We start from the raw sequence: 11842 nt of genomic DNA, 5'->3' as shown, positions 1-11842 counted from the left end.
ATAACCTTCCGTCTCTAACGGAAAATATTTGAAATATATGAATAACCGCGTATACAGCAACCGTAGTCTAGTTAACATCATTACGTATTATAATGTACCCTTGTTGGGTTTAATGAACTGAAGGCAACGCTATTATGGCGGCATGCGGTCCGATTAGAGAAGTCTACCTCTTAATCTTTCCACCAGAAACTAATATAAAGCTCGGAAGAACTGTCCCTATTGGGCTGAGATATTGTCTGATGTCTTCACGGCAGTTTTCGTAACAAAAGTAAGTCTAGCATAAAGCGCCTAGATAGCGTGTGTGTGGTGGTTTCAGGACTAGCGTCTACCAGATCGCTGGTAGCCATTTACTAATGATCGGCTGACGGCACCGTTGTCCTGTTGTGAGTGTTCTCTGTCTCGTTAGCACTGTTGACGGGGGAAGTCACAGTTCGTGTGTGAATTTGTTTGTACTGATACCTATTTCTATAGCATTGTCTACTCCGATGTGTATCAACGAAATTCAAATATTTTCCCTCTAACTAAATAATCGATACAAGGGCAACCATTAGAAAATGCCATTTTGTCGTACGCTCTAGTTGGAAGACTGCATTCGTCCTCCTTTACAAAATGTAGTTGTACCAAAATCTAAGGCTTTCAAGCTTGCGACAGTATCGTGTAAGCATGCCACACCCCTCAGAATATCTTGGCACCGTTTTCTGAAGTTGTAGGGTATAGAACATTGGTTTTGATGAGACGAACCGAGAGATCCTCAATAGATCATAGATTAAAGAAGGCAAAAAGCCTCTTCTTGATACACTTGAATTTTTGATACAGGAATTGACGGCCGTTTGGTGGAAGAAAATATTTATTGTCAATACGGCCGTTCAAGCTTCCATTTGGCCCTTGTGAGTGCTTGCATTTATGGGACGTCTGGCTTTTGATCAACTCAAAATTCAGTTCAACGGTGTATTTGAGTGACACTTTAAGTTTATGTCTACTAAAATGGCACAGTTATAATTGAGAAGTTATTTACGGATATATTTTGAGAATGACCTGTGCTTGACTTAGTGTCTTGAACTGAAGATGTAACAGCAGTAAATAATCGTAACATGACATGGTAGCTCTAGTATATGCAAAAACATTTGTTGAAATATCTGTTTTATTTAGTTTTAAAAGCAAGGCAATTTGGAAGCAATATCTAGAATCTGGAAAAACTTATTCTAGTGAGGAGTTCATAAATCTGTAGTTAAATAAAAATAGATATTTCGGCAAAAATTTTTGTATGTGCTATTCTGGATGGTCACGTTTATTTAGTATGGTCATTATTTACCGCTATCACATCTTCAATTCAGGACATAAACCATGCAGCAGTCATATTTAAAATATTTCTTTTATAATCCTGCGAAATAGCTTTTCAGTAGTAGCCGTGCGTTAAGTATTGGTAGGTGAAAATCTATTAAAGTGTCGCTCAACTATATTGCTACTACTAAGAAGTCCTACCGAAATTAAATTTTCAGCTCATAACAGGCCAAAAGTACCGTTGATGAGACGGCCTATCAGCAAAAAAATCAACTATTATAGCTTATCAGAATAACCCATTCAGCAGTCCTTTAAATAAAGGTCCATTTCTATATAGAAGATCCAGTTGTATAAAAGATGGATTTTGAAGTTATCTTGATGAATTATCCAGCCCTTTAAATCTAGCCCCATGTACAGTTTTCTGGTTGGCCCCCTTAAGATATTCTTCGGATTTTCCAAAAACACCGTTAAAACTAACACTAGCGTAGACCGTCGTTTTTGGGCATAAAATGAAGTTTCTAATCTAGCTGGGGTTCATTCCGCGTATGCACATAGGGTCATAGCTGATCATTTGAGATCGACGCTCTGTTCTTTGTCACTATTTTGTTCTTGAAATAAACAGCGCTCCTCTGATATTTATGAATGAGCGCATCTCCGCTCTATCCGAATTTGAATGCGCCACTTTGCATAAGCAGAACAATTATCCGAAAAGTATAGGCGGCTGTTGTTTACTGCTTTTTTAAACCTAGCTTGGTGCTTGTCAAGGGTTTTATGCTACACGTAAGCTCTTTTATTGTTTCACAAGTTATGTAGCGTTTTTAAAATGCGATTATCGGTCACCTAATAAGAAAATATATATATATATATATATATATATATATATTTGCGACCCAATACGACAGATCGAAACCAATTCCAAACTTACGCAAAGACACTGCTTTTTTTAAAAAATCGGCAAAATTTATTGGGAGACAGAATAACCTCAAAAAAGTAAGCATGAAATAGCGAGTTCGATCTAAATCTCTAAACTGTTTAATATTTTACACTGTGTTTATTATCTTTTAGTTTGAAGTTCTTTTTGTTTTTCTCAACAAATGATGATGATGATGATGATTCTTCTAAGATCGCTTTTTGCCAGTCCTCTTTGTCATTTAAAAAATTTTTTTAATATTTATTATTTTTTTAAATATTTTAAACAACGCTTATGTCATTTATTCTCCGCTGTTATGTTTTGTCCTTAATTATAGTTGCCATTTTATGAAATGTTAAAACTTTAGCGTTCTAAAAAATAGTACGTACATACAAACGTTTGAACTGTACATGACACTTCCTAATATTAACCAAATGAAGCAAACAAAGTTTTTTAGGGACATATAATATTTGGCTATCAGCAAATGGATTACTGAAATAGAAAAAAAAAAAATTGCTCTTGTTCAGAATGTATATGTACCTTGCGCATATTATTTACTTACTCTAAAGTTATTGCGTTCTAAACTAATAACGTATAATTTGTAAAAAAAAAAACAGGATATTCAAGTTGATTACACAGCAAGCGAATCCGGATAATAGAGTATTATATATATATATATATATATATCTTTTTGGTCCGTTCTTCTTTTCTCCTCAAAGCAGCCCTTTGCTATAATACACTGCTACCGGTGCTGCCGGAGTACCGATGAAAAGGCAAACGTTGTAGCCGGCGTGTGTCTCCAATTTTTATGGGCCAAACAGGCATGCCGTTAGAAAGACTCATTGACACGATGGAGGAGTTCATGTATCGCTGCTACGCGTGATGCAGCACTCGGCGGGAAAGAAACGCGGCGTGCACGATGACTATTTACTGACTATCTGCTGTTACATGAAGTTCATGTTGAGCCCCACGTTCGACACCACTCGCCCTTTCTACATGGGTACCACTACTAGGCCTATCAAAGAGTAGTCGTTCACCTACGACCGATTCTGGATATCGATCGATAAGGGGAAAGCCAACGACAACGTTCTGGCGAATCATGTTGTTAAGTAGGCGCTGCTGTTCATGAAGAAGCGACCATTGATGTTAGCAACCCATTTGCTTTGAGAGAGCTTCGTAGACGAGAAGATTTACAACCGCAAACGGAGATAGTGGTCGAGTCAAAACATCATCATATTAGAGTAGCTTTTAAGTTATTAGCGCAACCCGATAACATTACGCGGTATCTAAAAATAGAATAGACACAACTCTGATGGACGTACACACATGCACGTATAAAAGCTCCGTATGACTGTTAGGGCTATTCAGAACAACGACAAAAAAAACATCAGCTACGGCATACGTCAGGCAAATAAGGGACAGATTTCTTAGGTTTGCCAGTTTTGCTTGTATGCTGACGTACTAAAGGCAAATGGAATATCGCATGTCCTAGCTAGACGAAATGTTCGAAGAACCTATTTTTAATCCCTATATATACAGTGTTTCTCCTGTCACCTGATACGACTGCTAATCTATATTTTTCCATTTCAGTAGTTTCACATTAATTTCTAAGTACACAAAAAGCCATAGATCTCCCTTATCACAAATCAAGGATGACTCGATATAATCAGGAACCTGATTTTATTTTGCTCGTACGATCGCTTTCCTTCAACAAACTGTAAATTCTATCTGAAAGCACTCATATTGTTGATGGGCAAAACCCCGCAGCATCTAGCTTACCTCCTCTGCCTAGTGTGAAACTCTGGCTTTTATATACCATATTAGTATGGACGACATTGTACACAGTTTTGCTCATGAAACCTCATCTTGTCGTGTGTCAGCTTGTATAATATCAGCTTATTGTGTCAAGAACCCCACAAACACAGCAGACTTCCTATCACTAAAAAAACTAATTTGACGTAATATAACGGCTGAATTTTTCTTTGAGGTTTCAACAATCACGAAGTCGCCCGATACTTGCTGTGTAGAACACGCTGCAATACAGCTCACTTCTAACCGTTGACTTTATTAAAAGTCTTCGATGTTACACTATCCTTTTTCCTCTTCCTGCATCTTTTGGTCTTTGCTATTTTGTCTGTTAACGTCGAACATAACGCCTTCAGCTGAGCCTAGGAGATAGCACAGGGTAGGTATCACAAATTCCGAATATTACACTTGCTATTAAAACGGCTGAATCACACTACCAGTTAAAGTATCCAGTTTAGGACGACGTTGCGTCGTGGATAGCTCTGGCAGCCTCTCGCAGAGCTTCCCAGTGAACTTAGCAAGAAAAACTGAAACATCACTTGGTTTTTTTTCAGCGAATTGTAAATTGTAGCAAACGGAGGACGCGAGTTGGCGATGTCCACTTCTTGTAGTTATACATATATGTAACGAATAGACGCACGCACATATACTCACACTCATTTTACCTTATGTATCAAGATTTTGCATCCGTCGTCCAAATCCTCAATGGTACTACAAGTCCCGGGGGCTACGGCCTAAATAGAACAGCAGTGCCGATATGCTGTCTGTTCTCCTCCAGCCTGTTGTTGCCGCTGCACGCCCGTGACCGACAGCCTGGACTACCCAACGTCGAATGCCTATCCAAAAGGTGTTGCCTATATATATGTGTGTGTTTTGAGAAAAAAAATACAGAAGCACGTTTTGTATGTGTGTCTGTGTGTGTTTTCGTTTGCCCGGATGTGCGCGACAAGTCATGGTTGTAGCAGTAACCTTTCTTTTCTATGCGAAGAGTGGTCGTCGTCATCAGCTGTGCCGACGCCGGTGTAAGAGTGCCTCCGAGCGTGAGTGTCGCCCGCTGTATGTAAATAAATAAATATAACATGCAGTAGCCGCTGGCAGTTGTAGCTATCGAATAATAATAGTGATAATAGTGTAAGCTTGGCCAAAAGAAACGCCTCGTCAAGTAAAACCAACATCCTGTAGTAGCACATAGCTAAAACAGCAAAAGGAGTTTTATGGGGATTTACATCTCGACGGAAGAGCGTCGTCGGCTGCCCAAAGGCAGAACGAGCATCAGTAGTCAAAACAGAGATAAGTATGTTCGGGCACAGCCGCGGATCGACTTCTCTGTGCACTATTTCAAGTGCAATTGAAATATGCTTCGACACCCACCTACTAGCTTCTAGGTCTTTTATGCCAGACAAAAGTTATGTTAGGCCATTTATGTATTTGGTTGCAACTTTCATATGTTTTAAAGGTAAATGACGAGCTGGGCAAGGTTTAAGGTTATAGGTTCGAACCTCTACTCATTGATCTCTCATACCGGTGGGTCTCCACGGAAGTACACCGTCCTGATTTTTGACATATCTTCCGTGAAGCGTATCTTCTTATCCAAGTGCCACTAGCGATATCACTCTACCCAATGAATCGACTCATATAAGTTTTTACATTATCTAAAAAGTTTAATATTTCTTCACTGCGACCTCAGCAAAAAGGAGCAACTTCAACAGCGTTGTTGGGCTCAGATAAAAGCGAGAATCAAGCATCTCGCCAAAGTTTAGAAACTTTTTACATGGCTGTAATTCGCACCCGGAGTTACCATTAGTTTTACGAAGAAATACGTCTGTTTGAGACGACGAATGTATATAAAACCGACGGACTTACTTTTTTGAGAAACTGAACGTACGTCAATATATTACTAATAGTTGCTCCTGAAGTTGTACTTATAAGAGACAATCAAGCTGTAAGAATTCGAATGATCCTTTGGCACACACATACCTGAATCCGGCCGGTTTCGCCCGATTGCCTTAAGCTTGGTCGGCTTAAGCTGATGAAAGACGCGTGGTTCCATTCGTAAGCACCATTATCAGGGTCGCAAAGATACTTACATGTCGCCTAGGTTTTGGTCATCATTAGAGCTTGAAACCATATTTCTTTAATGAAGTGTATTTTTTCTAACCGTGCATATAATCATTTCCACTTCAGAGAGTCAATAGCTTCAGAAATACCAATTCAAGTTTTTTGCAAGAAAGTATGGTTAGTCAATGTTTCGTTCGTTAGTGGAGAATCGTACCCCGGTTGTCATTCACAATATCTTCTTTAAGATCTTTCTGTGTTAGCAAAATTTTTATTCCTAAATGCTACTGACATGCAAATTTCCATAGCAAACCGCAGCGCATAATATATATTATATAAATAAAAAAAATAATAATTATTAAGCCAACATCTTACTATTTAATGCTGTAATATGCAGACTAAATGCGTGTCGTAATATGGCGCAGAAAGAAAAATGTGGGACCGGAACCGTGTTATATCAGATATGATAGTCAGTTTAAAATTGCGCGCCCCTAAACTTTGGCTATATGAGCCGATGGCAGACTATCTTTGGCATGTCCTAAACACTTGATCTTCAGGCGAATACACTTGTTTAGCTGCATATGTAACATAGCTTTTAAGGCAATAAACTCAGTGCCCAACCCAATAGGTAATTGTCAAGTGTCAGAGGTTTAATATAAATAACCGATAATTGGTAGGTCTGTTAAGCTTATTTGCTTACGACGTACACACGGAATAAAGTTTCCAAAACTTATTATGTGTAATGAACCAATCAATGTAAACTTTGCGTTCACCTAACGACAACAAAAACAACATCAAACTGCTTGCATTGTAACGGTGAAATCGGGGCCCGGAACGGACTTCATCTTATGCTATTTTATTTGCCCTCATGTAAACCATCTTTTTAGGAAGTTTTCATTTTTATTGTAAACGGCTTGTTTCAGAAGGCAATAGAAAATTATGTTAGTACGGTAATGCTATTCCGCCAGACAGTTGCCTTAGAGCACGAAATTAAATGTCTTTGTATGGATTTGAACCGAGACCACTACGCGTCGCTCGAGTTTAAAAGACGATATATCTGGTAGTGCTAAGGGTAAATATACAACACAAACGTTTCCTGGAGCATCGATGTTGAGGTGCCAGCAACATGGAAATTGTCTCCAAGCTAAAATATACTAGAAAATATCAATTACTAAAAAATTACACTCAATTATAGCTTACGAATAATTTAAGAATCTTCGAAAGTGTTCAATCAGAGTAACTAAAACCATTGTATTTATACATTGTAAATATTAAATACAACTGTACTGTCCATTGCTACTGGTTCATAATGTAGCCGTGTCCGATCCTCAGTCCTCTAGTGTCTTTCAGTACTCTCCATAGTGAGGAACGATCTACTAGTAACGTTTATTCTGAGGGAACTCTGCATAAGTCTGCATCTCTCTAGTCAGTCGCTATACCGTGCGCGCATCGGGTCCGCCCCTAAGATCGTGCAGCGTTCTGCAAAATTATCGCAGGAGCAGTAAACGACGGCTCGGAAACCCTTTCCACTTTCCATTTCCGCCGTTGAACTAGAAGAGCAGATATTATAACTTTTGATGGCAGCCTCACCACATATACAACATCAATTAAATTATGTAATAGTACCGTGAAGGGTAGCGGTTGCGGTAGCAATAGAGGCAAAAGGTGACGGGCTGACTCGACGCGATGGACTACTAGTAGAGAATGCGCGCGGTTGTCTTGAAATCTGAGAGAAGTTAGCACAATGACTCGTATCACGGAATTCAACAAAACGTAAGCCATCTAAGGTAAACTTCAACGGCGATCCGAGGCGTAAAAGTCAAAACACTTACTTGTTTAGCATACGTAATGGGTGCTTGATTTAACAACTCTCATTCGTAAGGCGTCTGCCGCATCATAAAAAAACACGTGACGCTGTGGGCTGTTAAATAACGACATGCATGACCAGGAATGGATAGCGAAGAACACATTACAAAAATTTTGTATCTCAAATCCTATGTGCCAAATGGCAGGACTTGTATGCAGTTTTATACTAGGTTGGGTAACAGGCTAGCGCGGTTTTTTAAAGTATTTTCCCCATTTCTTTTTCATGTTTTGATATACCGTTCTACATTACTATACAAACACAATAGGACCGTCGTTTGGATTTGCATAGAAACTTGGACCTTGTATACCTCTCTTAATCCAATGAGAAATTACGGCTTAACGTTGCGTCTTAACATCTTCGTCAGTGACGAGCGTCACACAGCAACAACGGCCAATTTTGGGACAGAGTTGCTATTGGTGGTGAAAAGTAGTGTCTGTCACAAACCAGAAATTGGAACTACGGCTCCAGAGAACAAGCCAAGGCCCAAGGTTCAACCAGATATTCATACGAAAAAAAATATACTTTGTGTTTGGTGGAATTGGGGAAACCGAATTCATTGGGAATCGATTTCTATAAACCAATAGTTGTGCGGCACATTTATTCGACCCACATACATCGAGCCATCCAGACTGTCTTAAAGAAAAGACCCGACATATGAGACTAGATCATACTGCTCCATGACAACCTGATGTCTGATACAGCGAACATGTATGGGAGGTTTCGTTGAACCCTTCATATTCTCTAGACCTTGCATTGCCTAGAGGTTTTTACCTTGTCCGTTTATTCGACAACCACCCTCGCGGCTTTGCCTTAGACACGGGCTAGCGACCCAGAACGTGGTTGTAAAATTTCTTTGAGATGAAATCCGGTACCTTCTAGCAAGATGGCGTACATCATTTGGTGAAGAGATGCGATAAAGTTGTGCAGAATGACGAGGGATATATAAGACAGTGACTTGTTGTCAGAGGAATAAAAAAATGTGTTTTTCATATAAGTAAATCTAGTAAAATCCTTCGTACATACGATAAGGATAACCATAATTATAGGAAAACAATAGAAAGACTATGTATAATAAGTTACCTTTTTTCGTTTTTATATTGTTATGTCGTTGAATATTTCATTGACAGGCAGTCTCAAGAATGGCTGTTTCAGGTGTGAGATAGCCTACTACGGCTGGCTTCGTCTAGGTGATGGTGACTACGTGATGTGCTATACACATATATATCATTGCATATGTGCTCTATATGCGTATGAAGCAAAGTGCTGGGTCGTTGATGCACCGCTCGTCTGATCTCGGTGCAGATCTCAGAAACAGCAGAGAATGACGACGCAGTCGGGCGGAGGATTAACAGCGAAAAGGATCAACGAGATATTTTGGCGGTCGGCAGCCACCGACCTCGAACAGTGAAAGATTAGCTTTGTTGAGAAAACATCCGCGTGGATTGAAAGCCAAACGGGCCGGGGTTAGCGATGTGTTCGTCTACGAGCTCACACCTCGGGGTGATGATTACGATGCTGTCGATGGTGGCGTTGATGATGATTATATGCTGCTTCTCGTGCTCAGTCATCGCGGCAACAATAGAACGCCGCAGACAACAACAACAGGAACGACAGAACGGGCTAACAACAAGGCTAAGAAGATGCCGAAAAGCATCAGGCAACATCTCAAGTGTCGAACTGTGAAGTTCCACGCTCTCAAATAGTCATGATAGTGAGGCTCAGGGCGGAAGCTCATTGGAAACGCTTTGCTAGTCACTCCAGCCAAAGAGTGAGTAGGGGGCATTGTTAACAACAATAATGATCACTGTCAATCTATAAGATCAGCGAAGGGCGGCGTCTTACCTGCGCTGTTAGTATACATTCGATCTAAATAAAACGATTTACAATATAATTATTTCGCAACAAAACACGAAGACAAACACTTACATGTTTTTTTTTACAGTCCTGTTCTACCCCTTTGGTGGTATTCTTCCGACGGCGTGATTGCGGGTTCCAATCAGACATTAGTCAGTTCACTATTGTAAAGTTTGCAGCCCTTTTTTTCTTATTGAACAATATTAATAAGATCATTAGAATAACGCTAGTGTTTCTTTAAAAGTTATGGAACGCTATTATTGTAACGCTAATAAGGGCTTCTTGTGAGCACTTTAAAGCAGAAACTACATGGCTCAATCAAATGGCCGTGGGCGCCTTGTCATCATTTCCCGTATGACACGATAGGTGGCGACAAAAAATAGAGAGACATACGCATATATGTACTAGTACTTTTAGCGCCGATATGCACGTGCTTGCTGCAGTTTGGGTAAGCTTTCAGCTAATAATAAGTCCTCTTTTAAATAATCAAAAAATCATGTAGTAGTTATTCTTATCTGGTGTACAGAGGGTTCAATAGTTTTTCGGAGGGAACCTTTTTCGACCTGCCTACCTCCCTCTTTCGAGCATGTCCCTTTTGCGTTAGCCTTTCACTACAATGCGTTGCCATCGTCGTTCTTCCCGTAATGGCGATAGACTGAGATGGTTTCATCTCTATGGCGGCTCTAGCTGCTATTGCAGTGTGTCGCTATGCTACGACCATTGCAGTGTGTGACGCTTTGGGCGCCCCGTGATTTGCTGCTTTCGAATATAGTATACAGCTTCTGCTACCGCCTCTAGTATTGTTACCCGCCCAGAAGAGAAAAAGCCAGGAGGTGACTTGGAGACCGCCTGCTCGTACCGGCGGCGTTAGTGCTATTCAACTGACGGTTTCAGAGGGCGAAATCCCGAAGCAAAACATTCGCGGATCATCCATCGGTTGCTCGGTGGCCTCGGCTTGCGCTGATCGGCCGTTGAGAGTGCCGGCAACGGCCCTTTCGTGGCAAACAAATCAAATAGCAATAGCCAATTATCCATCCATCCGTCCATGACTAGTCCTGCCCGTTCCATCGAATATCGAATATCCCTATTCCATTGCTACTGCCGTTAGTAATAGTGCTCTCATTATCATCATCCACTGTCGCCACCGTAACTAATTACTATACATAAATATATATATACAGTCTTGTACTATTAACCTAGTTGAGGCTGCTTTTGCGGTTGCTTCAAGTGATAAATGGTGCTGGTGAGGCAACTGGTGGGGTTAGACTGCGCCTAATTTTCTCGCCATTGCGAGAAACAGAATGCTATATAGGTATGCAGGTGGGCACTATGCGACAGCAGGAGGAGGAGGAGGAGGAGGAGGAAGAGGAAGAGGAAGAGGAGGAAGAGGAAGAGGAAGAGGAGGAAGAGAAAGAGGAGGAGGATGAGGATGAAGAGGAGGAGGAGGAGGAGGGGATGAGGAGGAAGAGGAGGAGGAGGATGAGGGGTGTGAGGAGGAGGATGAGGATGAAGAGGAGGAGGAAGAGGAGGAGGAGAAGATGTTAATACTAGTCGGAGTGTAAAAGGTCGTAAGACGTCTACACGGAGCTCTCGCGAGTACGTAAAAGAGTTATTATTCAGGCGCAAAATACGTTGAAAGTCCTTATATTAAAAGCATTGACGTACGGACGTGCAATCCCCTAATAAGCGAAGTTCATGTATTTGTGCCCTTCATTTATAAATTTTCATGCGTCATTTATTTTTCTCTGTTTTTCTGCCCACTACATTCATTCAAGAGTCAAATTTTGCATACTATACACTGCTTAGGTGTCTCTAAGAGAGTGATATTTCTTAAATCAAATACATTTATATACATAACTACTTACACGTAACCGCTCTCCTGATACAGGCGTCCCTGGTTAGTATTACTCATTGACTCTTTAAAGCCTATTCAGCTTTCAGTCAGAATAGGTCTAATTATCGGGCTAAATAATGGATTATAGATCGAAATGATAATGGAATTATATATGATATTGAATTCGAGTTTATCCTCACTAAAATACGTCACCGGATTTAAAGGATTCTACAAA

At 40.3% G+C, this 11842-nt stretch overlaps 1 long non-coding RNA gene across 1 annotated transcript in view; it reads right to left on the bottom strand.

The window, feature by feature from the left end:
- The window catches only part of LOC147757166 (uncharacterized), a 22066-nt gene extending 17050 nt beyond the window's left edge, over window positions 1-5016 (bottom strand). The window contains exon 1 of the long non-coding RNA XR_015324366.1: window positions 3971-5016. This is a non-coding gene — a long non-coding RNA (uncharacterized LOC147757166). The remainder of the gene's footprint in view (window positions 1-3970) is intronic.
- Window positions 5017-11842: the final 6826 nt, after the last annotated feature.

This window comes from Varroa destructor, unplaced genomic scaffold (genome assembly GCF_002443255.2).
Source record: "Varroa destructor unplaced genomic scaffold, Vdes_3.0 BEIS01000003.1, whole genome shotgun sequence".
In the NCBI taxonomy this organism is placed as follows: domain Eukaryota; kingdom Metazoa; phylum Arthropoda; class Arachnida; order Mesostigmata; family Varroidae; genus Varroa; species Varroa destructor.
The sequence above is the reverse complement of the archived record's forward strand: the minus strand, read 5'-3'. Positions and strand labels throughout refer to the sequence as shown.